At 42.9% G+C, this 23,815-nt stretch overlaps 1 protein-coding gene across 1 annotated transcript in view; it reads left to right on the top strand.

Annotated features, from left to right (window-relative positions):
- The first annotated feature begins 2,211 nt into the window (after positions 1-2,211).
- FAM222B (family with sequence similarity 222 member B) overlaps positions 2,212-23,815 on the top strand; it is a 68,745-nt gene continuing 47,141 nt past the window's right edge. The window contains exon 1 of the mRNA XM_058560243.1: positions 2,212-2,301. The gene's annotated coding sequence lies outside the window, so the exon portion shown is untranslated. The remainder of the gene's footprint in view (positions 2,302-23,815) is intronic.

The raw sequence follows: 23,815 nt of genomic DNA on the forward strand, positions 1-23,815 counted from the left end.
GAGAAGTTATTTAAACTCTCCAAGTGTCAGCTTCCTCATCTGTAAAATAAAGAAAATGATAATAAACATATCTACCTAATATCATGTGCTCCTTTGAATCTAAAACTTAAAACAATATAGGCTTGGGCCGGCCCTGTGGCTTAGCGGTTAAGTGCTTCAGCCACATTGGCTTTTTTCCATCTGTTGAATAGACTAAGCTCATTTCTGCCTCAGGGCCTTTACACCTGCTACTCCTACCTCTTATGTTCTTCTAGATTTGGCTTTTGCTCCCCATTCAAGTCTCAGCTTAAATGTCACTTCCTCAGAGAGGGTTTTCCTCACAGCATTTATCACTGCCTGCAGTGATCCTATTGCAGTGCCTGGAATGTTATAAGAGGCTCCTCAGGGGTCTTCAGGGTCTTTGATCTTACCAACCTCCTCATGGCCCCAATCTGACCAAGTCACTCCCTTGCTTCACTACCATCAGAATAAAGTACAAACTAATTAACGTGTCTCTGGCTTACTTTACCAGTCCCATCTCATCACTATTTTTCAGCTCAATTGAATTTTTTTAGTCCCTCAATTGCCTTGTATTCTCTTTCACTTTCAGGCCTTCCTATAGACTGTACCTTCCATGACTGGTTAAATTCTCTCTTAGGATGCTTTTTCCACCTATGACAAGGCAGTTTATAATATAGTGACTGAGCGCACAGATTATTGAGCCAGACATCCTGGGTTTGATTTTCAGCTCCATTATTTACCATGTGACCCAGGGCAAGTAACTTCTCTCGACCTCAGTTTCCTCACCTTTAATTTTAATCATCAGTGACAAGCAAACTCGGCTGCCTCCAGCATGTCTGTGACACTCCGTTTTCGGCATTCTCAACCTTTACTCTAGGGTGTATTCTTGCTTCTTTCCAAAATGACGGAAACTTTCCTTAATCTTAGATTAGCAGTTCAAACATTTATACCTGATCCTGGGATCAGGAGTAGCTTTTGCTTTACCTAGGAGAGAATTTAACACCCTTCACAGAAAGAATGGAACTTTTTTTTTTTTGCCTTATGTTATATCTTGGTCTCTATCTCTCCAAACTGGATTGTAGCGGGGAGACTGAGCTGGAGGTGGGATGGAAGAGTCATAGTGATAAGGAGAGAGTTTAGTCCTGTATCTCCTCTTCCCTTTGACTGGAGTGCACTGCCCGCAGCTTTCAAGTGTGTATTGTTGAATTCTCAGGACTCAATTGAGCCCAGTCTCTTCTTGGGCAATGCCAAGGCAGCTTAGTGGTCTAGGAGCTGATAGTTGGGCCTCCTTGGGCTAAAGGTTTGGTTTTCATTCACTGATTTGCACAACGGCCAGGCTCCACAGTCAGAGATGGAAAGTAGGGGACAATTAGCCTGCAAGTCCCTCCATGGCACATATGAGATGCCTAGAACATTTTAGTCCAAAAAACAGTATGTGCTTAATAAAGGAACTGAACATAGCAGTGTCCCAGTGCATTCTAGGTGCAGTCACCTCCCTGACAAGGTCCCCAGGGCTTCCGAGCACCTCTTGGCCCGTACTGTACTCTGGGATGTCAAAGTCACCTCTTACACAATTACCTCTAATGCATTCTATAATTTTTTTTATAATTTTATTTATTTATTTATTTTTTCCCCCAAAGCCCCAGTAGATAGTTGTATGTCATTGCTGCACATCCCTCTAGTTGCTGTATGTGGGACGCCGCCTCAGCATGGCCAGAGAAGTGGTGCGTCGGTGCACGCCGGGGATCCGAACCCGGGCCACCAGCAGCAGAGCGCGCACGCTTAACCGCTAAGCCACTTGCCCTCTCTAATGCATTCTAGATGTGATTGTCTTCTTGAAAGAAACGTAAACTTATTATCAGTGGTCACCTCAGAGCACCCGAATTCAGGCCTTTAAGCGCAAGTGGGATCCAGAACCCTAGAAGTGCCGTTAAGTCTATGACCCCTTATTCGCACCGCAGTCCAAGCGTTTAATAACCTAGGCAAGATATTCCAGAGGCCTCAGACCCTGGGGCAGCCGCCAAAGCCTATAAGCCTAAATAGTCCTTGAAGCCAGCGGCCATGTCCACCTGAGACCCGGGGATCCAGGGCATCAGGCACTGAGGAAGACGCCCCCAGCACGGGCTGCGCAGGCGCGGGCGGCCCGAGAGGGCCCCGGCACTCCAGGCTGCGCAGGCGCAGGAGCAACTCCCGGCGAGTGCCGACGGCGGTGGCGGCGACTGAGGGGCCGGGGCGTGGAGCAGCGGTGGCAGCGGCGGGCGGCTACTGAGCAGCCATGAGGGCCGGGCCCAGTCACCGACAGTGAGTGGTGATGGAAGGCGGGTGGGCGACAGGAGGGAAGGGGAGTGGCTTGGTGGAAGGATACCTCAACTTGGGGTGTGGGCTCTGCCTGTTGGCGGCGAAGGGGCGTGGGGGAGGGTCAGTTCGAGGTGGTGATGGGAGAATTTGGGGCACGGGTGGTTAGATCGCCGGCCCCAGGGCTGGACAGCTTGGCGGCGGGAAGGGGGTGCGCGGTGCACAGTGAAGGAGCTCGCGGCAAGGGTAGTGTCCCGCGCTCTCCCGTTTGTCATCGTCCCTTCCCCCAGGAGCTTTCGGTCGCCTCTCCCTTTCCGCTTCTTTCAGAGAATGGTCGTGGGGGGAGGGTGGTGGAGGATGAAAGCCCTGCTGGAGCTGAAGAAGCCAACTCTGATCCAGGCAGGGAAGGGCCGATCGGCCAGAGTAATAGGCTGCTCTGGGTAGAGGATGGGAGTCAGGAGCCCTCTGTTTAAAGCTGGGAGGGGTCTTGGGAAAAGAGTTAGGGGGTTAGAGTCCGACAAGTTCAAACCCACGTCCACCACTGATAAAGCTGATGGATAACCTTGGGCGGGTCTCACTTAACCTTTCTGAACCTCTGGAAGATGTGGTGCTTCTAAGGGCTATTGCAAGTATCACGTATGTGATTGAGATTATTTATGAAAATTGTAAATTGTAAATACTTTGCCTATGTTGCTATAGAACCAACAATATTACTGGAGTTTAGACCTTCCTGTTATTAATGGAATGACTGATTTCTTTGTCAAGAAGAAGCATGTTGTTTGTAAAACCTCAATTGGTACATACGTGCTTTCTCACAGGCACAGCAGATCAGGTGTAGAAATACCAGTTTGTTCTGTGATGTGACAAATTAGCTATCAGACTTGTGTACGAAAAATACCATACTCTCAGGCATTTTTTCAAATGATGTGTAGCTCCTTTCCCAAAAGGAAGGAAATACAGAATGGAGGGCCAGTATGTTAAAGGCTTTCTGAATGCAGCTTGGTCTGGTAACACAGTTGGTACTAATGAGCTTTATTACAAGTGGAGAGCTTTATTATAAGTTGAGAAAACTGGTTTGAGACAAGCGGGGACCGCTGCCCAGTGAGGCATGTGCAAATACAATTTGTTATTTTTAAAGTGTAAAAAAGTTTTCCTTTGCAAAGAAGTCTCTGGTTGCCCCAGGGCCTGGTCTCTATTTTGGAGGTCAGGTAAGCGTATAACAGCTTATTAGCTCCACATTTTGTTACCCTGCTGGTGGAACCTCCAGGGTGGAGTGTCTCTCAGAGAAAGACAGAAGCAGCTGTGCAAGAGCCCAAGAGGTGGCTGATTCTTTTCTGAGGGGCTGAAGGAGCACTCCTGAGGCTTTGTTGTTGTTTAGGGTAGAAAAAGCAAAGAACAGAGTTAAATTGTGTGCTTCGAGAGAGAGAAAACGGCTTTCTAGCGACAGCTTTTGCAGGAGAGGTGAAACTCCCTTCAAAGGGACAGAAAGAGATGGATGCTTCAGTTTTGCTGGCTCTGAGGACTGAGAGCTTGAAATGGCGAGGCCTTTTGGAAATTAGTGAGTGAGTTGTCTTTGATCTAAGCAAAGGTAGGGAGTGGCTGTACTAGATTCTTGAAGATTCACAGATAAGGAGAATGAATTATTTTATGGGAATGGGGGAAATGAATCCTAGTTGTCTTTAATTTCTCTGTCTTTAACTTCTCTATCCGGTAAAACGTGTTTTACCTCTCTTTCCTGGAAATGCACAATGATATATCATTTTTAACTTTTTTGCTCTAGTTCCTTGGCTCTCCCAGTAAATTCTCTGTCCAGGGGCCGACCCCCTGGCGTAGCGGTTAAGTGCGAGCGCTCTGCTGCTGGCGGCCCGGGTTCGGATCCTGGGCGCGCACTGACGCTCCGCTTGTCAAGCCATGCTGTGGCAGCGTCCCATATAAAGTGGAGGAAGATGGGCACAGATGTTAGCCCATGCCCAGTCTTCCTCAGCAAAAAGAGGAGGATTGGCATGGATGTTAACTCAGGGGTGATCTTCACAGAAAAAACAAAAAAAAAAATCGCTGTCCATAATACAGATTATTCTTTTTTAGAGGCAAGTTTAAAGAAGAATTTGTTACTGTTAAAGGTTGTTTACAGAATACAAATTTTTTTTTTTTAATTTATTTTATTTTTTTCCCCTCAAAGCCCCAATAGATAGTTGTATGTCATAGTTGCACATCCTTCTAGTTGCTGTATGTGGGACGCGGCCTCAGCATGGCCGGACAAGCAGTGCGTTGGTGTGCACCCGGGATCCGAACCCGGGCCGCTAGCAGCGGAGTGTGCGCACTTAACCGCTAAGCCACGGGGCCGGCCCCTACAGAATACAAATTTATTCTTTGAGTACCACATGGAAGAGGAAGTAGAGGTATAAAATGTTTGAGCTGGCCTAGCCATCTTGTTTTATTTTATTTTTTTTGTGAGGAAGATCAGCCCTGAGCTAACATCCATGCTAATCCTCCTCTTTTTGCTGAGGAAGACCGGCTCTGAGCTAACATCTATTGCCAATCCTCCTCCTTTTTCTCCCCAAAGCCCCAGTAGATAGTTGTATGTCATAGTTGCACATCCTTCTAGTTGCTGTATGTGGGACGCGGCCTCAGCATGGCTGGAGAAGCGGTGCGTCAGTGCGCGCCCGGGATCCGAACCTAGGCCACCAGTAGCGGAGTGCGCGCACTTAACTGCTAAGCCACGGGGCCGGCCCCCATCTTGTTTTATTTTTAATAATTGGACATTTATTTTTAAGTTCGATAATGCATTTTTCCCTCTCTTGGAAATTACCATCAAGTCAAGCAAGTCCATAAATGCCATCTGTGTTATGTTAAAATGATAGAGGTTTGTTCAGCTGTGGTGAGAATTTCCTGTCCTTCTCTCCTTCTATTCTTTTTCCTATTTGTGGTTACTTTTATGTAGTAGATGACTTTTACCAAATGAGGAGTCTTCCGCTGGGGGAGAGAAAGGGGTGGTCAGTTGTGTGCCTTGATTGCCTGTTGTGTGAGCAGTGTGTTTAATGTGGGGATGTAAGGACTTTGCATGAATCCCTGACATAGCAAGGGCTAAAATAAAAGGAATAAGGTTTACCAGCTCATTTTTATTCTGATAAAATGAATCATTTTTCTTAAAAAAGCATCTCATGACTCGGGCAAAACTTTTTAAAACAGTCTATTTAAAAACAAAATTACGGGGTTTTTACCTCCCTCTTTTTTACTGAGAATATTTACTTCTAAACAGAATCTTTGTTTCTTTCCAGGCCTTCTGATCTTGCCACCCATTCCTTAACTGAAATCTCTTTTGTGATATTTTTACAGTTAATTAATAATAGAGCACAAAGGTTGGTTTGTTTGTTTTTTGTTGTTTGTTTTGGTTCTTGATAGAGTGCTAACAACTTTAAAGGAAGACTATAGGGCCGGCCCCATGGCTTAGCGGTTAAGTGCGCGCACTCTGCTACTGGCGGCCCGGGTTCGGATTCCGGGCGCGCACCGACGTGCCACTTCTCCGGCCATGCTGAGGCCGCGTCCCACATACAGCAATTAGAAGGATGTGCAGCTATGACATACAACTATCTACGGGGGCTTTGGGGGAAAATAAATAGATAAATAAAATTATAAAAAAAAAAAAAGGAAGACTATATGAGAAGATGTTAAAAAGGAGAAGTAGAAAGGAGAGTGGATTAAACTTACTTAATTTATAGGTTGGTTCTGATGTTCGGAGGGGAAAGGCTTCAAGAATGGGCTTATGGTTCAGAGTAGCCTGCTGAGCCAAAGTTTGCTTACCAGTGGTTTTTTTTTTTTTTTTTTTTTTTTGGGGAGGAAGATTAGCCCTGGGCTAACATCCATGCTAATCCTCCTCTTTTTGCTGAGGAAGACTGGCTCTGAGCTAACATCTATTGCCAATCCTCCTCCTTTTTTTTCCCCCAAAGCCCCAGTAGATAGTTGTATGTCATAGTTGCACATCCTTCTAGTTGCTGTATGTGGGACGCGGCCTCAGTATGGCCGGAAAAGCGGTGCGTCAGTGCGTGCCCAGGATCCGAACCCGGGCCGCCAGTAGCGGAGTGCGCGCACTCAACTGCCAGGCCACGGGGCCGGCCTGTGCTTACCAGTGTTTAGCACAGTAGTTGGCCTAGAGTAATTGCTCATTAAATCTTTGCTGAATGGAAAAATGATAACAAAGAGTATGAATCATAATCAGCAAACATGGGTTCAAATTTCTGCAACTTTGTGTATCTTTGAGCAACTTACCTATGTGTCTTCATTTCAGTTTCCTCATGGATAAAATGAAGATAATAATTATACTCACTTCATGGGGTTTGTTGTGAGGGTTAAATGTGTTAATACATGTAAAGTGTTTAGAATAGTACGACACTTAGTAAATGCTAAATAAATGCTGATTATTACTAGAGTTTGTTGGATACACACGCTCTTTGTGCCCAAATCTATGCTGGTCAAAGATGATTATGATGGGCCAGCCCCATGGCGTAGCGGTTAAGTGCGTGCGCTCCACTGCTGGCGACCCGGGTTCGGATCCCGGGCACGCACTGATGCACTGCTTGTCACGCCATGCTGTGGCGGCGTCCTGTATAAAGTGGAGGAGGATGGTCATGGATGTTAGCTCAGGGGCCAGTCTTCCTCAGCAAAAAGAGGAGGATTGGCATGGACGTTAGCTCAGGGCTGATCTTCCTCACACACACACACACACACACACACACACACACACACAAAAAGATGATTATGACATAGCCCCTGCCCTCTGGGAGTTCACAGTCTAATGGAGAAAACAGAAGTATGCAAAGTAATTATAAAAGAATGTCATACCTTATTTCATCAAATCTGTGGTGCCAATGATTGTAAGGCTCACAATTATCTTACATACTACTAAGAAAGAAGAAATACTGCTAATGAGACTGGCATGCCATCAGTTGTAAGATGTATCCTGTTTTCAGAGAAACCTGGGGGGGAAAAGTGTGTCTTAGGATTGATGAAGTACAGTAAGTGCTCTACTAGAGGGAGGTACAACTTGTTATGAGAGCTGATGGAAGGTTGGGTGCAGGTATTGTCAGTAAAGGCCTCCTGTACTGAACTTGTATGGCAGGCCCTCACAGATGGACAAGGGAGATAGGGCATTCCAAGCAGACAGTGAAGTCTGAAAATGGGAAGGGAGAGGGCATTATTGATGTGTACTGCCATATCAGTACAAGCAGGAGGAGGAAATGAGCTAAGACTTTGGCAGAGTAACGTTGTCTAATGCAGCAGAGCAGGACAGGAAGCTTGGAACATTTTCAGAAGAGACGTGAGCCTAATTCTTGGGTTTAAACTCCTAAAATATTATAGTAACTGCAAAAGATGATTCTAATGTAATAAATTGGAAAGTGAGAGTGAATGTGAGAAGCAGAGTGGCCAGGGGAAGGGCTGAAGCTTTACGGCTGAGCAGAAGGGAGATAAGTGTGAATTCACTGTACTCTTGGTGAGAGGTGAATGCTTTCTCAGCAGAGAAGTGTTTAATATCTATTTCTGTCTTTTCATTGGCTGTCAAGGTCTTTTTTTTTTTTTTTTAAAGATTTTATTTATTTATTTACTTTCCCCCCCAAAGCCCCAGTAGATAGCTGTATGTCATAGCTGCACATCCCTCCAGTTGCTGTACGTGGGACGCGGCCTCAGCATGGCCGGAGAAGCGGCACGCCGGTGCACGCCCGGGATCCGAACTCGGGCCGCCAGCGGCGGAGCGCGTGCGCCTAACCGCTAAGCCACGGGGCTGGCCCGACTGTCAAGGTCTTGGTTATGTCCCTTTCAGAGCTTTGTAACTTAGAGTGAAAAGGAATACAGCTCAACAGGAAAAATGCTAAGTTTTCTTTACTAAAGATGCACTTAATACAAGTAGGATAATAAGTTATCAGATTTGATAGCTCAGTTGTAAAATGGTGGTTTGGTACAGCACTGGATTGTACTGTTTCATGGGGAAATTCAGGTCATTTAAGGAGTGATTTTTTTTCCCCCCCAGGAATATTGGCCCTGTGCTAACATCTGTTGCGAATCTTCTTCTTTTTTCTTTTTCTCCCTAAAGCCCCAGTACATAGTTGTGTATCATAGTTGTAGAGTTGTAACTCTTCCATGTGGAACGCCACCTCAGCATGGCTTGATGAGTGGTGAGTAGGTCCGCGCCCAGGATCCAAACCGGCGAACCCTGGGTTGTCGAAGCAGAATGTGCAAACTTAACCACTATGCCACCAGGAAGGCCCCTAAGGAGTGCTTTAAAAGACTTAGTTACTGATTTTCTGGTAACTAACCCTGAAGCCAGGAGGGAAAAATATGAAAAACTAGAAATAACATAAGCATGTATTTGTGTAGTGTCTTTTCTTTTCACCTTAAGCCAAAACTAGGCTTGAATCTCTTAAGCTTTTTGGACTTGCTAGTCTCATGGAAAGATGTTGGAGTTGATTCTTTCAGCAGTCAGATTCAGCAGGCATTTAAGTGCCTACTAGGTGTTAGGCATTATGCTAGGCACTGGGAATTAAAATATGAATGACATAATACTTGTTTTTAAAGAGCTCACATTTTGGGCTGGCCCCGTGGCTTAGCGGTTAAGTGCACGCGCTCTGCTGCTGGTGGCCCGGGTTTGGATCCCGGGCGCGCACCGACGCACTGCTTGTCCAGCCATGCTGAGGCCGCGTCCCACATACAGCAACTAGAAGGATGTGCAGCTATGACATACAACTATCTACTGGGGCTTTGGGGGAAAAAAATAAAATAAATAAAATTAAAAAAAAAAAGAGCTCACATTTTAATTGGAGACCAACACATAAGTAATTATGAATCAGTACATAAGTGCCATCATAGAGATCTGCACTAAGTGCTGTGGGAGGGAGCATTGGTTTTGCGTAGTGGGGGGAGGGGAAAGTTGGAGAAGGCTTCCTAGAGGAAGAGTCACTTGGGCCTTGAAGGATGAATACAATTTGGCTGCTTCAACAAAAAAGGATTGGAGAGGGTAGTGCTTCAAGCGCAGAGAATAGCTTACACAAGGGTACAGAGGTATAAGAGTATGGACCTGTGGGCCAGTGATTTAATGTGGCTAGATCATGGAGTATGAGGAAGGAAGGGAGGGAAGTGAGGTGAAAGATGGGTTGGAGCCCAGTTGTGGATGGCCTTGGTGAGGGCTCTGAATTTTATTTCGTAGGTGCTAGAGAGTCATGGGAGAGTTTTAAAGCAGGTAAGGAATACTTTCAGATCACTATTTAAGAAAAAGTAACACTGTTGACAGTGTGGAAGTTAGATTTAAAAAGGTGCAATTGGCTGCAGAGACTAGTTGGTTATGAGACTGGTGTGATGATGGAATTGTAGACAAATTAAAGAGCTTTTAAGGAGACTGACTAGAAGGATCTTACTGACTTTATGTTGGGAGTATGTAAGGGAGGAGTTGTCAGAGGTGGATTTGAAATTGCTAGCTTGGGCAACTAAGTTGGCGGTGGTGTCATTAACCAAGGTGGGGGAATACAGGAGTAAGAGGATGTTACATTTGAGGGAAAATGTGTTTGATTTTGGTATATTAGATTTGAGGTGTCTGGGAAATCTAGGAGCAAATGTCTGGTAGGCTTCTGGATATTTGGGTCTTGAGTTCAGTAGAAAGGTTTAGAATGAAGATGCAGATCTAGAAATCATTAGGGTGTAAGTAATAGTTAAAGCCAGCGTGATGACCCTGTGAGTCTAAGCTCTAGTTGCTTTATATGTTATTCATTCACATCATCTGGAGGGATTGGCTTTATGGGAATGTGGCACTAAGTACCTTCTGTATAGTAGTTCATACAATGCTAATCTTTTTCCTTATTTTTCCAATTTTTAATGTGCTATATATACTTGGCTTAAATTAGCAGTTTTTAGATTGCAAACAAGAATAAAACACAAAACTTTTCAGCTTAATGGAAAGAATAGTATCACTTTTATTTATTTTTTTTGGTGAGGAGATCAGCCCTGTGCTAACATCTGCCAATCCTCCTCTTTTTGCTGAGGAAGACTGGCCCTGGGCTAACATTGGTGCCCATTTTCCTCCACTTTATATGGGACGCTGCCACAGCACGGCTTGACAAGCGGTGTGTCACTGTGCGCCCGGGATCCGAACCGGCGAACCCCGGGCTGCCGCAGCGGAGCACGTGCACTTAACCGCTTGCGCCACTTGGCCAGCCCCTCACTGTTAAATACGAATACCATTCGTGCTTTTTTTTTTTTTAATAATTTTATTTATTTATTTATTTATTTCCCCCAAAGCCCCAGTAGATAGTTGTATGTCGTAGCTGCACATCCTTCTAGTTGCTGGATGTGGGACGCGGCCTCAGCATGGCCGGAGAAGCGACGTGTTGGTGCACGCCTGGGATCCGAACCCGGGCCGCCAGCAGCGGAGCGCACGCACTTAACTGCTAAGCCACGGGGCCGGCCCCATGCTTAAAATAAAAACATATATAGGTTTGTAGAATTTTCAATAAAAGGAAATTAGTGTGCATGTCAGCTGTACATCTTCTTTTCCTATTCTCCCTGGTTTACCAGACTTAGAAAAACTGCCTTTTCTTAATCAGTTCCATTATAAATACGGAAAAAAAGGGACTTTTTCCCTCTGAGTGCATTAGATTAGAAACTAGGTGATTTTTATGAAGTGGAACCTCAGAAGATTTGTTTTGAAGACCACCGGACAATTTTGAACCAGCGATGCCAGGCTAGTTCAGAGTTGGGATTGGGAACCCGAGCAAACTAACTCTCTCCAGTTTTCTGCTACCCATAGCTTTTTCAGTAGGTATATAAGAACTGAAAACACTGAAATAAATATACCTGATGGCAAGCAAAAGATATACATGTTGTTGTTGCTTTTTGGAAGGACAGTTTGGTATAATTAGGTGCTTTTAGTATAGTTCATGATTTTGAAATATAAGCAGAGACATGTTTTATGAAAGGAAGGACTATGCAGAGTATCTAAAGTTGTTGGTAGATTTTAGCTAAGCATTTTTAATATTGGCATTAAACAGGATGTCTGGCTTTCACTGGAGAATCAAATGCTGGGAATCACCAGAGTCTCAACTTGTTTGAAGGCTTAACTGTCCATACTTTCCTTTTTCTCCCTTTCCTTGGGGAATTAATGTAAAGAAGAAAAGAATTAATTCTGTAAATATGTTATCTTTTTACCTCTTTATCATGGAAAATTTCAAATATATGCAAGAGTAGACAGAACAGTATAATGAATCCCTATCACTCTGCTACAATAATGTCAACTCATACCAATCTTGTTTCATCTATGTACCCCCTACCCACTAACCCATCCAAATTATTTTTGTTTTTTTAATTTTATTATTTCTTTTTTGAGGAAGATTGACCCTGCGCTAAGATCTGTTGCTAATCTTCCTCTTTTTCTTTTTCTCCCCAAAGCCCCAGTACATAGTTATGTATCACAGTTGCAGAGTTGTAGCTCTTCCATGTGGAACGCCGCCTCAGCATGGCCTGATGAGCAGTGAGCAGGTCCGTGCCCAGAATCTGAACCAGTGAACTCCGGGATGCCGAAGCGGAATGTGCCAACCCAACCGCTGCACCACTGGGCTGGCCCCCCATCCAGATTATTTTTGAGCAAATCCCAGATATCATAATTTCATGAATAAGTATTTCAGTATATATGTCTAAAAGATAAGGACTAAAAAAAAATCCCACAAAAAATTAACAGGCATTACTTAATATCATCAATTATCCAGTTGGATTTTCACACATCCCCAGTTATCTCAGAAATTTTTTTTTTTAATTTTATTTATTTATTTCTTTTTCCCCAAAGCCCCAGTAAATAGTTGTATGTCGTAGTTGCACATCCTTCTAGTTGCTGTATGTGGGATGCAGCCTCAGCATGGCCAGAGAAGCGGTGCATCGGTGCGTGCCCGGGATGCGAACCCAGGCCGCCAGCAGCGGAGCGCGAGCACTTAACCGCTAAGCCACGGGGCCAGCCCTCTCAGTAATTTTTCCACTGTTTGTTTGAAATAGTATCCAGGTGTAAGGTCCAGATATTATGTTTTTCACATGTCTACTATATATCTTTTAATCTGTAGGTTTGCCCTTCATCTCTTCATGCATTTATTGAAGATCTCTCCTTTTTATTTATTTTTATTTTTATTTTTTTTGTGAGAAAGATCAGCCCTGAGCTAACATCCATGCTAATCCTCCTCTTTTTGCCAAGGAAGACCGGCTCTGAGCTAACATCTATTGCCAGTCCTCCTCCTTTTTTTTCCCCAAAGCCTCAGTAGAAAGTTGTATGTCATAGTTGCACATCCTTCTAGTTGCTGTATGTGGGACGAGGCCTCAGCATGGCCGGAGAAGCGGTGTGTCCGTGCGCGCCCGGGATCCGAACCCGGGCCGCCAGTAGCAGAGCACGCGCACTTAACCACTAAGCCACGGGGCCGGCCCAAGATCTCTCCTTTTTAAAGGCTGCTATCACTTTCTACTCTTTTGGAGGATTCCTTTTACAGTATGTCTGCAAAGTAGGATATCCTCTTTTTAGCTTCCTCTCTTTCTTGCTGTCATTCAAAATAAAGATTTATGCACTGCCCACTCTGCTGGGAGTTAAGAAGGAAGTAGCTAGTGGAGCTAGTTCCTGCCCACCCAGCGTTTATGTTCTGATGGGAGAAACAGACAAGTTAACTGTCAGTTATAGAATATAATATGTTAAGAGTGATGATAGGGGACCTCAGGGTGCAATGGAAACAAGTTAACCTTTAATCCATATTTGGAGGATCAAGAAAGGCTGTGGAAGGGGGAATGTCCAAGGTAAGACCTGAAGGATAAGTAGGAGTTAGGTGAGGAGTTAGGAAAAATTACTGGCAACAGAGGGACCACTGTAAAGTACAAGAAGTTTAACATTTTTATTTTCACTGTTTGAAATGGATAACATGTCTTTTAGGAAAATTATGTTTTCAACTTTTTTGTACCAAATAATATTAATACATATCTTTATGCAGAGCATTTTTCTTCCCTTCTGCACAACTGCAGGAAGTCTCAGAACATCTGTGCAAGTGAAAAATCAGAACCTTGAAAAATAAACATAAGGTTTCCAACCTTTATAAGACACCCATCATTGTTCTTAAGGTAAACCTAGGCAGCTAATTCCCACCTAAAAGTACTGGACACTTTTGGGTAAGGTTTAAAAGGTCTTTGACAAGCTGATTCTAAAATTTATGTGGAAAGGCAAAGAGACCAAAATAGCCAAGACATTTTTGAAAAAGGAAAGCAAGTTGGAAGACTCATACTACCTGATTTCAAGACTTACTGAAGAGCGGGCCTGCCCGGTGGTGCAAGTGGTTAGGTGCGCATGCTCTGCTGCAGCGGCCCGGGGTTCGCCGGTTCAGATCCTGGGTGCGCACCGACGCACTGCTTGGCGAGCCATGCTGTGGCGGCGTCCCATATAAAGTGGAGGAAGATGGGCACGGATGTTAGCCCAGGGCCAGTCTTCCTCAGCAAAAAAAGAGGAGGATTGGTAGATGTTAGTGCAGGGCTGATCTCCTCACACACACACACAAAATGTTTAAGACTTACTGAAGAGCTATAGTAATCAAGACGGTGTGGTATAGATCAGTGAACAGAATAAAGAGTTTAGAAATAGACCCACACCATTAAATACAGCTATTTGATTTAAAAAAAAATTTTTTTTTTGAGGAAGATTGGCCCTAAGCTAACATCCGTTGCCAATCTTCCTCTTTTTGCTGAGGAAGATTAGCCCTGAGCTAACATCTGTGCCCATCTTCCTCTATTTTGTATACGGGATGCCGCCACAGCATGGCTTGAGGAGCAGTGCGTAATGTCAACCAGGGATCCGAACCCTGGGCTGCTGAAGCAGAGCGTGCGAACTTAACCGCTACGCCACCGGGCTGGCCCCTGGCTATTTGATTTTTGACAGAGGTGCAAAGGCAAGTCAGTGGAGAAAGGATAGTCTTATCAACAACTAGTTTTTGGAAGAACTAGATATCATATGCAAAAAAAAAGAATGTCAACCTATACTTCACATCTTATGTAAAAATTAACTCAAAGTCAATCACAGACTTAAATGGAAAATGGAAAACTATAAAATATTTAGAAGGGAGGGCCGGCCCCGTGGCTTAGTGGTTAAGTGTGTGCGCTCCGCTGCTGGCGGCCCGGGTTCGGATCCTAGGCACGCACCGACGCACCGCTTCTCCGGCCATGCTGGGGCCGCGTCCCACATGCAGCAACTAGAAGGATGTGCAGCTATGACATACAACTATCTACTGGGGCTTTGGGGGAAAAATAAATAAAATTATGAAAAAAAAATATATTTAGAAGGGAGAAAATCCTTGTTACCTCGAGTTAGGCAAAGAGTTCTTAGATACAACACCAAAAGCAAGATCGATAAAAGGAAAAAATTGATAAGTTGGCTTCATCAAAGTTTAGAACTTTTACTTTGTAAAAGACACTGTTAAGTAAAAGAAAAGAGAAGACACAGACTGGGAGCAAGTATTTGCAAATCATATATCAGACATAGGACCTTTATCCAGAATGTATAAAGTGTTCAGAGCTCATAAAGAGGAAAGCAAACACCACCGTTAAAAAAAAAAAAAAAAAAAAATGGGGCCAGCCCCGGTGGCCTAGTGGTTAAGTTCAGTGTGCTTCGCTTCAGTGACCTGGGTTCCATTCCGGGCATGGACCTACACCACTCGTCAGTGGCCATGCTGTGGCAGTGGCTCACATACAAAAAGGAAGATTGGCAACAGATGTTAGCTCAGGGTGAATCTTCCTCAGCAAAAAGAGGAAGATTGGCAACAAATGTTAGCTCAGGTTGACTCTTCCTCAGCAAAAAGAGGAAGATTGGCAACAGATGTTAGCTGAGGGTGACTATTCCTCAGCAAAAAAAAAAAAAAAAAGGGTGAAAGAATTGAATGACTTCACCAGAGAAGATATATGAACGGCAAATAAGCACACAAAAATGTGCTCAACATCTTAGTCGTTAAAGAAATGCAAATTAAAATCATAATGAGATGCCTATTAGAATAGCTTAAAAAACAACAACAAAAGAAGAAAACTCACTAGATTATGGACTGGTGGGGATGTGGAACAACTGGAACTTGGAAAACACTGTGGTAGTTTCTTATAAAGTAAAACATACACTTAACATATGACCCAAGTGTTTACCCAAGTGAAATGACAACCTATGACACAAAAACCTGTACATGAATATTTATAGCAGCTTTGTTTGTACTTGCCCAAAACTGAAAATAACCTGAATGTCCCTCAACTTCAGAATGGATAAACCAACTGTGATATATCCACATGGTGGAATATGACTCAGCAATAAAAAGTAAATACTCGGGGCCGGCCCCGTGGCTTAGTGGTTAAGTGCGTGCACTCCGCTGCTGGTGGCCTGGGTTCAGATCCTGGGCGCGCACCAACAGGTCGCTTCTCCGGCCACACTGAGGCTGCGTCCCACATACAGCAACTAGAAGGCTGTGCAACTATGACATACAACTATCTGCTGGGGCTTTGGGGGGAAAAATAAATAAATAAAAGGAAATACTCATATACGCAATAACATGAATAAATCTCATGGGTTATGGTAAATGATAGAAGCCAAATTCAAAAGGCTACTCACTATATGATTGAATTTATATGACATTCTAGAAAACTCAGACAATAGGGACAGTGGAGAACAGATCAGTGATTGCCTCAGGTTAAGGGTAGGGGGAGAGCCAGCCCTGATGGCTTAGCAGTTCAAGTTCTGTGCGCTCCACTTCAGCAGCTCGGGTTTGGTTCCTGGGCACGGAACCACACCACTCTGTAGCCATGCTGTGGCGGTGGCTCACGTAGAAGAACCAGAACTTACAACTGTACATACCTATGTACTGGGACTTTGTGGGGGTGGGGGGAAGAAAAAGAGGGGAAGATTGGCAACAGATGTCAGCTTAGGGCGAATATTCCCCTGCCAAGAAAAGAAAAAAAAAAGAGTAGGGGGAGTGTTTTCCTGCCAAGGAGTAGCATGAGGAAATTTTTTGGGGTGATAGAACTGTTCTGTATGTTGATTTTGGTTGTAGTTACATGAGTTTATGCATTTATGAGAACTCTTAGAACTGAACACTAAAAAATGAATTTTATTGTGTAAAATTTTAAAAGTCTGGGGGCGGAAGAGGGAGAGAATTCCAAAAATGTAATTTCCCAAATATATTTGAATTTTTTAACTTAATTTTATTTCTTTTTTGAATATAATTTAAATAATTTAAAAGGTACATTATGAAAAGTCTCTGAGTGGAAATTTTAGATCCTTTAGAATTTCTTTATTTTACTTTGAAATGCAGTTGTGCACTCTGATTCTTTCTTTCTTTCTTTCTTCCCCCAAAGCCCCAGTAGATAGTTGTATGTCATAGTTGCACATCCTTCTAGTTGCTGTATGTGGGACGCGGCCTCAGCATGGCCGGAGAAGCAGTGCGTCGGTGCGCACCCAGGATCCGAACCCGGGCCGCCAGCAGTGGAGCGCACGCACTTAACTGCTAAGCCACGGGGCCGGCCCTGTACTCTGATTCTTAAGACTTCAAGAATACTTTCTACTTTATTTGTTGGTTTGCTTATTGCCAAGCATGATGCTACTAGCTTTCCTCTTCCTTTCCACTCTCCTCTTCCTATCCTACGACACTGCTGTGTTACCTAAAGAAATGTTTTCCACTTCAGTAAATGAAAAAGTATTCACTAGTAAGATTTATCAAGTTAATTGGGGGACGTGTGGATCTCATCCAAGGCTAGCCAAGCTATCTGTTTTCCCAGGAATTACTTAATGGACTGAAGCTTGGACACTCAGAATATTGTGACAGGAGACATCTTTAATGTTCTTGCAAGTTCTGTATTATAGCCTCCAGGTGAGTGTGGAATTTTCAGATTTGGGAAGACATTGAGAAAATTGGCTATGATTTTTAGGCAGCTGGACCAGGTCCAATATTGATTAACAGCATTTCCCCCTCTGCTTGGCATCCATCCTCTTCCCTCTGCTACTGCTTTCTCATGAGAGGTAATTTGAACTATTTGCTAGTGTTTCTGGATCATGTCTCTACTCTGCTCTTTTTTCCACAACTACTCTGATTTTCCACCAGATCTCAAATTTCTAAATAAGGACTTTTATTTGATAAAGTAAGATCATTCCACTCATTGGGTGTCTGGTTAGGCTCTTGCATCTCCCCTAAATTTTGCCTGTTGGTAAATTGTTAATCTAGTTAATCTCTAGTCCTTTAATATTATTCTCCCCCTACCTTTTTCTCAAAGGCTGTCAAGTGGAAATTATCTTTACTTCTTTCTTCCACACCTGCACAGTTTACTGGTATTCATATTTGTATTGGCCTTTCCTTTCTTCCATATACTGTTAATCCCTCTGTGATGTTGTTGCGTCACTATTTCTCTTTCATCTGGATCATCAGTCTTGCTGTCTCTTTCTTTTCCCCAACTCTGTCCCCATCCTGCTGTCCCCATCCTGCCCCTAGTTACTTCTCTTTTTCTCTCCTGTTCATAGAAGTGGTCTTCCCCCTGCTCTCTTCACCTTCTTACAGCCTCTTTATTCCTCAAGCACATAATTTGATTTTTGTCCCCACCACTCCACTGAAATTGCTTTGCTCAATGACCTAATTGTCAAACTCAGATGATACTTTTCAGTCCTTATTTTATTTTATTTATTTATTTATTTTTTTGTGAGGAATATCAGCCCTGAGCTAACATCCATGCCAATCCTCCTCTATTTGCTGAGGAAGACTGGCTCTGGGCTAACATCTGTGCCTATCTTCCTCCACTTTATATGGGATGCCGCGACAGCATGGCCTGACACGCGGTGCGCTGGTGTGCCCCCGGGATCCAAACCCAGGCCGCCAACAGCGGAGCACGCACACTTAACCGCTATGCCACGGGGCCGGCCCCAGTCCTTAGTTTATTTTTCCTCTCTGCTTCTTTATTTTTATTTTTATTTTTTGTGAGGAAGATCAGCCCTGTGTTAACATCTGCCAATCTTCCTCTTTTTTTGCTGAGGAAGACTGGCCCTGTGCTAACATTCGTGCCCATCTTCCTCCACTTTATATGGGGTGCCGCCACAGCATGGTTTGCCAAGCAGTGCGTCGATGCGCCGCTGGGATCCAAACCAGCGGACCCGGGCCGCTGCAGCGGAGCGCGTGCACTTAATGGCTTGCACCACTGGGCCGGCCCCTCTCTGCTTCTTTAAACTGTGATACTGTCCACTCTTGGTTTTTCTCTTATATTGTATTCCTTCTTAATCTCCTTTTCTTCTCTTCAATCCCTAAATATTGGTGTTCTCAAGAATTCTGTTCTTATCTACCTTTTTTTTTTTTTTAATTTTTCACAGGGTAATATAATTCACTATACACATAGACACATCCTTCAAATCTCTCTATTTAACTCAAATCTCTCTCTGTGTCTCTCTTGCTCCCTCTTGCTCTCACTTTCGCTCTCGATCCAGGCCTGTAGTTCCAAAACGCACCTGGACATCCCATAGGCACCTCGGAGTCATAGTCTTCCCTACAAAATCTAAACCTTCTAGAGCCCCTGCCTAGTTGAATGATATCAATAACCACACGTTGCCTAAATTAAAAAACTTTGGATTTGACCTTGGTTCTTCCTTCTCCCTTATTGGTCATATCTGGTTGATCTCTAGGTCTGATTTTAACCTTGAAGGTCTCCTAAATCTGCCTTTTACTTTCTGACGATATTGCCAAAGTCTTGGATTAGATCATTTTCATTTCTTACTTGGACAGTTGCAGTATCCTCCTAACTGGTCTGCATGTCTCAAGTCTTATCACTCCTTCAGTCGATCCACCACACCGCCTAATTTGTAAGGCTACCCTGTAAGAGTGATGTTTATAAATTGATGTTCCTAAATTGTAAAACTACTGATATTCCTAAATTGTAAGACTGCTTATGCCCTTTCCCTTTAAGACCCTTCATTACCCACATAGCAGATGCTTGATTCCATCTTCCTTCCTCCTTTCCTCATTATATTTTTGTTCAAGCTATTTTCTTTTCCTCCAAGGACACTCCCTCCAAAACAGACAGACAGACAAACATAACTAATCATCTGGTGAATCTACTAATTAATCTTTAGGATTTAGGTCATAGCTCATTTCTTCTGTGAAGTCTTCCCACTTCCCAAGGCAGAATTAATTACTCCTGCTGCTGGTCTACTCTGACATGTTATTATCCTGTTGGCATGACATACATTATTTAAATGTTGTTTTGTTTCCTCAACTGGATTGTGAGCTCTTTGTCAGTAGGGAGTTATGTCTTTTTTACCTTTTTAACTTCAGCACCTAACAACTAAGCCTGCCAGATTTATTGGGTTTCTAGTATATGTTGGGCACTAGCAATACACTAGTAAACAAGTGAGACAAAGTCCCTACTCTTATGGAACTTACATTCTAGTAAGGGTAAATAGGCAACAAATAACTTTTTTTTTTTGGTGAGGAAGACTAGCCCTGAGCTAACATCTGTTGCCAGTTGTCCTCTTTGCTGAGGAAGATTGGCCCTGGGCTAACATCCATGCCCATCTTCCTCTACTTTGTATGTGGGATGCCTGCCACAGCACAGCTTGATAAGCTGTGCGTAGGTCTGCACCTGGGATCTGAACCTGTGAACCCTGGCCCACCGAAGCAGAGCGCATGAACTGCACCACTACGCCACCGGTCTGGCCCACAAATAACTTTTAAAACATCAGTTAATGATAAATACTATTCAAAGAATTAAAATAGAGTGATGCAGTAGAGAATGAATGATGAGCTACTTTAAATTGGAAGAATAGGGATTACCTCTCTGAGAGTGTGGGCGTTTAAGATCTAGGAGGATACAAAGATCAGCAGATCAAACATTCTCAGCACAAAGCTAAGAAGGAATGACCTCGGTATACTGGAGGAACACAAATAAGGCCATTGTGGCTTGAATATGGTGGGTGAGAGGGAGAGTGGTGCAAGAAGGCAGAGGCCAGATGATATTGAGATTTGAAATCTAGAGTAATGTGTTTCGTTTGGAGGTTTTTAAGCAGGGATATGATGTGAGTTGATTTATAATTAGAGTATTCTAGTTACTCTGTAGAAATGGATTGTAGGGGGATCAAGAGTGGAGGCAAGACGACTAGTTATAAGGCTCTTGTACTAATTCAGACGAGAGTTGATGATGGCTTGGACTGGGGTGATGGTAGAAGAGCTCTAGGGAGGTGGACCGATTTGGGATATCTTTTGGAAATGAAGTTGACAGGGATTGGCAGCAGCCAAGGAGAGTGAGGCAAAGAGAGGAATTGTGGCTAACTTCTACATTATTGGCTGGAGCAACTAGGTAGGTAAATGGTGATGATATTTATTGAGATGGGTAAGACTTGTGGCAGAACCTATTTGTGAAGAATTCTGTTTTGGTCAAGTTTGACATGCTTGTTAGACAGCCAACTGGAGCTGTAAGATAGTTGGTTAGAAAAGCCTGGCATTCCTGGGAGAAGTCTGGGTGTGGAAACCATCAACATGTAGTTAGAATTTGAAGTCATGGAATTCAATCAGGAGGTCACCTAGGAATGGTTTGTGGCTCTGAAAGAGAAGGAGCAGCTAGCGAAGTAGGAGGAAAACCAGGAAAGTGATGTTATGGAAGCAAAGTAAAGAATATGTTTCAAGGAGAGAGTGGACCACTGTACTGCATGCTGTCTCAGGTAAGAACAGAGAACTATCATGGGATTTGGCAACCTAGAGCTTATTGGTGACCTTGACTAGACCCATTCATTATAGTGGTGGAGGTAGAAGTATGCTTGTAGTGGATTGGGGGGAAAAATGAGATGAAGAAGCATTTGATCTTTTTTTTGTATGACAGTGAGGTTTTGGAAGCTAATTTCTGAAAACTTCCTGTGTCATTGTTATTAAAACCTTACTTATTTGTATTCCAATGTGGTTATATATTTTAATTGAAGTGTTATAATCTTTTAATGTTTTTGTACCATCATTTTAGGTAGATTCCTGTTCTCTAAAAACCTACTTTAACTAGGGTTGTGAGCATACAGATACACTGGTGAGTGAAGGAGACTGGTTTTAAGCGTTAGTTCCCTGGGATTGGAAAGCAGACTGGCTTGACCTTGGCCTTATGATGCATTAGTTTTCTCAGCTGTCAAATGAGGATAACAGGACCAGTTTAGCTCAGAGGGTGGTTGTGAGGCATGACTACTAATGAAAATAATTGTAAAACACTTTTGCAAGTTAAAGTGTGATATAAACGCTAAATAATAGTTCTTTATTAGGATGTTGTGAAAATTAGCAACATGCTGTCTGTTAGAGGCCTTAAGTTCCTTTGGAGAAAAGTGATATATTTTTATAAATACTATTTGAAGAAAAAATAGCTCAGGATTTGGGAAAAGATATTGTTACCCTAATTTCTGGAATGTGACGGTTATGGAACTATAATGAAACAACTTTTTATTAAAGAGAATATTTCCAAAATATTTATTATAATATCACTTTTAGAGGATTTATATCACAAGAGTTTTTACCATCTTGGCTTTTTGGTTCAAGTGAGGGTATGAATGCCACCCCATGCCAGTTACAATGCTGAATTTTTAAAGGAGTAGTGGGGGTGCTTTATTATCTATATTTAAAGCATCACAGCTAATCAATAGAACCACTCACAAAAAAGTATTGAAAAAACATTTTAATATATTTTAGTTGGCACCATACAGACACTTTAATGCAGGCTTAGGTGATGGTTGCAATCAGGCTTTGAGGAGGGACATGGTGCCATTTCAGGCAAAGCTAGCTAGCACTCCTTGTTCCACACCTGAGTCTAAATATAGAATCAGTGGCATCATTACCTATAATGTACTTAGAAAATGCTTGAAATTTGAATCTCATGAACTAAATTTTCTCAGCCTCTGAAGTGGCATTAACAATAGAAGAAAATTGGGATGTGGTTCTTTTGATGTCTGAAACCGGTAAGGGAAAAATGAAATGGTTAAGCAGTAGTCTGCTGACATGCTCAGAACTTTACCCTGCTGACAGCTCAGTTAGGATCTTGTGTATTGTTTTTTCAGTAGGGACCTGTGTATTGCTAATTTTAGAACAAAGTGACATGAAGTTCTTAGCTTTCCATAGGTTGGAATTGAATCTTTTTTCTGAAATTTGAGTTCTCCCTCAACCCATTAGCTCTTTGTATCAAGGACAAGTAAAAGGCTTAGGTTTCTTTTCTTCTTTGATGGGAAGACTGTACTTGCTTTTGCCCCACCCAGGCATTGTTTTCTTTTCTTATGCATTTGGTAACTGGAAAAGGGGTCCCTGAATGGCCTGCTTCCACAGCCAAGACAGGTGAGTAAACTTACTTTCTTGGAGATTTTTACCTCTGTGGTTGTATTAAGACTTTCTGTTATTTGCTTCTATCATCTGCCTTGTTCATTGTAGACTCAGGGATTGGCTTCAGCTGTTTATGTTCACAGGTCAAAGGTCATTTTATATTCTTACTTTAGTTCCTTTGGATTTGATTTGCACTTTACCTCTATCCGTTCTGCTTAATAGTTTCCTTTCCAGAGTAGATATTTCACAAAGCTTCTATCCTGAATACTTTTAGGAATGTATTGCTTATGCTGGGCACCTCATCTTTTTTTTTTTCCTAGTTTTTTGGAAGTATAATTGACAAAAGTGTAAGATATTTAAAGTGTGCAGTGTGATGATTTTAGGTACCTTATCTTTTTTTGTTTTTTGTTTTTTCATTCTGAGTAGCCAAATTTTCTCTGGAATTTTGCAGTTGGCAGTACTATCAATTCAAAGGTACTATCAGTACCTTTAGGACTCTATGGAGAAGGAACTTTCCACCACTTCCTAACAGTATGGAATGTATGTAATATTTGACCTTATGTATTTCTTCTGCGACTACTTTAGTTTATGCCCTTTGAAATTTTCCCCTTTGGTTATTTGTCTTTTTATTATTGACTTATACAAGTTCTTTGTATTTTGTGGCCATCAACTCTTTTGCATACATGTTGTAAATATTCTTTTTTTTTTTTTGGTGAGGAAGATCAGCCCAGAGCTAACATCTATGCCAATCCTCTTTTTTTTTTTTTTTTTTGCTGAGGTAGACTGGCCCTGAGCTAACGTTCATGCCCATCTTCCTCCACTTTATGTGCGACGCCGCCACAGCATGGCCTGACAAGTGGTGCATCGGTGTGCGCCCAGGCCATCAGCAGTGGAGCACGTGCACTTAGCCACTATGCCACGGGGCCAGCCCCTGTAAATATTCTTTAAGGCTATGAAGAAGTGAGAAAGCAGACTATTGTGTCAATGCTTATCCAAGATGGTATTTGGTTAAAATATTTGCCTTGGTTGTTTGAGCAACGGTAAGTTTCTTTTGTCTCTCTCCTTCCAAAGATGCATAGAAAAGCTCCTTCTGTCTGAAGTAAAGTGTTGGCTCTGTGTTGGTTATAATTTGCTTTTTCTGGCTGGCAAAGCCTTCTTTTTGTTTTCTGTCTTCTGACAGATTATAGGAT

The sequence above is a fragment of the Diceros bicornis genome, chromosome 18 (genome assembly GCF_020826845.1).
Source record: "Diceros bicornis minor isolate mBicDic1 chromosome 18, mDicBic1.mat.cur, whole genome shotgun sequence".
NCBI classification, from domain to species: domain Eukaryota; kingdom Metazoa; phylum Chordata; class Mammalia; order Perissodactyla; family Rhinocerotidae; genus Diceros; species Diceros bicornis.